The sequence below is a fragment of the Ipomoea nil genome, unplaced genomic scaffold (genome assembly GCF_001879475.1).
Source record: "Ipomoea nil cultivar Tokyo-kokei standard unplaced genomic scaffold, Asagao_1.1 scaffold1830, whole genome shotgun sequence".
Classification (NCBI taxonomy): Eukaryota; Viridiplantae; Streptophyta; class Magnoliopsida; order Solanales; family Convolvulaceae; genus Ipomoea; species Ipomoea nil.
This window is the reverse complement of record NW_017618258.1, coordinates 467,416-470,887: the sequence shown is the minus strand read 5'-3', so window position 1 is coordinate 470,887 and position 3,472 is coordinate 467,416.

Genomic DNA, 3,472 nt, shown 5'->3' with positions numbered 1-3,472 from the left:
AAGAGTCCTAATTAGGGTATGAATGGTATGGGTTTACTAATTCTATTCCTTATAGGACTTAAGGACTTGTTTTAGGGATAAGGGTCAATGGTCCATAGTGGACCATAATAATTAATTTAAAGAGAATCCTAATCATAATCTGAATAGTAAAAGGCCTACTTCCTTTATTCCTAATAGATAACTAGGTCTAGGATTCCTAATTAGAATTTGACTAATAGAAGGTTTACTTTCTTTATTCCTAATGGGCTTAAAACTCTAGTTCAGGCAAGGGTCCACGATTCATGGTGGGCCTTATTAATTATTTAAAGGTAAACCTACCAAATTAAATCATATTTAATTATTATTAACGGGATTAATTAAATAATTAATCCGGGATTGAAGGCCGTAACACGGGGTGTTACATGAATCCCGTCCAAAATTTGAAACAACAACAGTGGAAAGCAGATGGAAAAATGGGTCTATCTACTTTCAAGTTTAATTCTGAGGTTACAAGGAGGGAGCTTGCTTGCATGATCATTATGCATGAATATCCTCTTGCAATTGTCGATCATGAAGGGTTTAGGAGGTATACAGCTAGCCTTCAACCACTGTTCGACATTCCTTCTCGAAATACAATTAAGGCCGACATTTGAAGATTTATAAGATTGAAAAATTCAAGATTATGACTCTTGTCAACACAAATACAAGTAGGATTGCCTTAACTATATATATGTGGACATCTTCAAATCAAAAGAAAGGCTACATGGCAATCACGGCACATTTCATTGATAATGATTGGAAACTATAGAGTATGCTTATGAGGTATGTTTCTAGTTTTCTAATTTAATGTCTATAGTTATTTTCACTTTTTAGTTAGGATACTTTATTTGTTATATTATTTGTTGTGTAATCTTTTATTTCATTTACATTTTTAGGTTTATTTGTGTGCCTTGTCCACACACATCTTTAGCTCTTTCTAAGGAATTGTTGAAATCTGTTTATGATTGGAATATTGAAAGGAAATTGTCTACATTGACGGTTGATAATTGTTCTACAAATGATGCACTTGTTATCATCCTTGTAACTAAGCTAGGTTCTTCTCATCTTTTGTTACGTGGGAGTTTATTTCACATGCGTTGTTGTGCTCATATGTTGAATATAATTGTTCAAGATGGATTAAAAGTTATGGGTGACGGATTAGAAAGGGTGAGAGATAGTGTTGCTTATTGGTTGGCCACACCAAAATGGAATGAGACTTTCAGGGAAAATGTGAGGCACTTGGGCATAGATAGTACTAAACAATTGGTGCTTGATTGTAAAACTCGATGGAATTCCAAATATTTGATGCTTAGTGTTGCTTTAGAATACAAGGATGTTTTTATACGTTTAAAAGAACGAGATGTTCTCTTTACTTGTGAACCTTATGATGATGATTGGGAGTTTGCTATGGAAATTTGTGAAAGGTTGGAGTTGTTTTACAATGCGTCAAATAAATTTTCAAGGACAAAGTATCCAACTTCTAATGTTTTCTTTCCATTGATGTGTGAAATCAAGTTTGCTTTGCGTAGTTGGATTGCATGTCCAATTGAGATTATTGCAAATATGGCTAAAAGTATGTGTTGAAATTTGATAAATATTGGGAGGTAGTCACAGTTGGTACGCGAGGTCGGGCCTCGTGCCCACTTAGGGTGCGATAGCCGCTCCGTCCTAGCTCTTTGAGCCTAGGTACTTGGGCTCTTCCGTCGGGGTTGGTACGCGAGGTCGGCCTCGTGCCCCCTTAGGGTGCGATAGCCGCTCCGTCCTAGCTCTTTGAGCCTAGGTACTTAGGGTTCTTCCGTCGGGGTTGGTACGCGAGGTCGAGCCTCGTGCCCCCTTAGGGTACTAGCCATTTGACCCAGGTCATGAGTGAAACCGGGAGAAATCTGAATCGGTGTTGCATGTCACAGTTGGTACGCGAGGTCGGGCCTCGTGCCCACATAGGGTGCGATATCCGCTTCGTCCTAGCTCTTTGAGCCTAGGTACTTGGGCTCTTCCGTCGGGGTTGGTATGCAAGGTTGGGCCTCGTGCCCCCTTAGGGTGCGATAGCCGCTCCGTCCTAGCTCTTTGAGCCTAGGTACTTGGGTTCTTCCGTCGGGGTTGGTACGCGAGGTCGAGCCTTGTGCCCCCTTAGGGTACTAGCCTTTTAACCCAGGTCGTGCGACGTTGGGCCATTAAGCTCTTCCGTCGGGGTTGGTACGCGAGGTCGGACCTCGTGCCCCCGTAGGGTACTAGCTCTTTGACCCAGGGCTTGCGATGCCGGGCCGTTAAGCTCTTCCATCGAGGTTGGTACGCGAGGTCAGACCTCGTGCCCCCTTAGGGTACTAGCCCTTTGACCCAGGTCGTGCGACGCCAGGATGTTAAGTTCTTCCGTTGGGGTTGGATTTTACTAACTTTATTGAAATAAAGGGGACGGACCATTTCTTGACATTTTCTCGTCGACCTGGTGGGGATCTACCCAGTGTTGCTCGTCCTTGAGGTCGGGGTTGTACTCCTGGGCTCGGCAGGTGGGTATGACTACCTACACGGGGGGCGCGAGCCCTGAAACCATGTGATAACGAGATGGGGTCTCTCTCGTGGCTCGCCAGGGGGTGGTGCGGTACGCCCATAGGATGGCGTCTAACTCCTCCACCCAGGCTGTAACACCCCGGGCCTTCAATCCCGGATTAATTATTTAATTAATCTCGTTAATAATAATTAAATATGATTTAATTCGGTTAGGTTTCCCTTTAATTAATTAATGAGGTCCACCATGAACCGTGGACCCTTGCCTAAATGAGAGTCTTAGGCCTATTAGGAATAAAGGAAGTAGGCCTTTTACTATTCAGATTATGATTAGGATTCTCTTTAATTAATTAATATGGTCCACTATGGACCATGGACCCTTATCCCTAAACCCAATCCTTAGTTCCAAAAGAAATAGAATTAGCAAGCCTATAATATTAGTTCCTAACTAGGACTCCTAAATATATAAATAGGGGGCTTGAGAGGCACCTAGAAACCCCCACCACAATAAACGTTCCACCACCCCAAAGAGCTCCAAGAATCCCCTTAGAAGAAATCAAGAAAGCAAGAAAGCTTAAAGAAAGACCCTTCATAGCCAAGGAATTAATTAAGGCTAAGAGGTAACCCATGTCTCAACAAAACCTATTTTCATAGTTATGATTTCCCCCGTAGGTTTTCCCCATATTATTGTGTATTGATGATTTGTGATGTTATTATTGATGATTGATGGGATAATTCCATGGGTGATCTTGACATCGGGAGATTCTTGATAACTATGGTGTTCTTAACGATTATGTGGAGTTCTTGATGATTATATGGTGTTCTTGATAATTGTATGGCGTTCTTGATGCTTAAGTGTTATTTGTACCGAATCTTGTAATTAGAAGACGAACCGTATTCTTGTTGATATAAAAGTAATTAGAACCCTAGGTTGATGTTCTTGTTGGCGTTC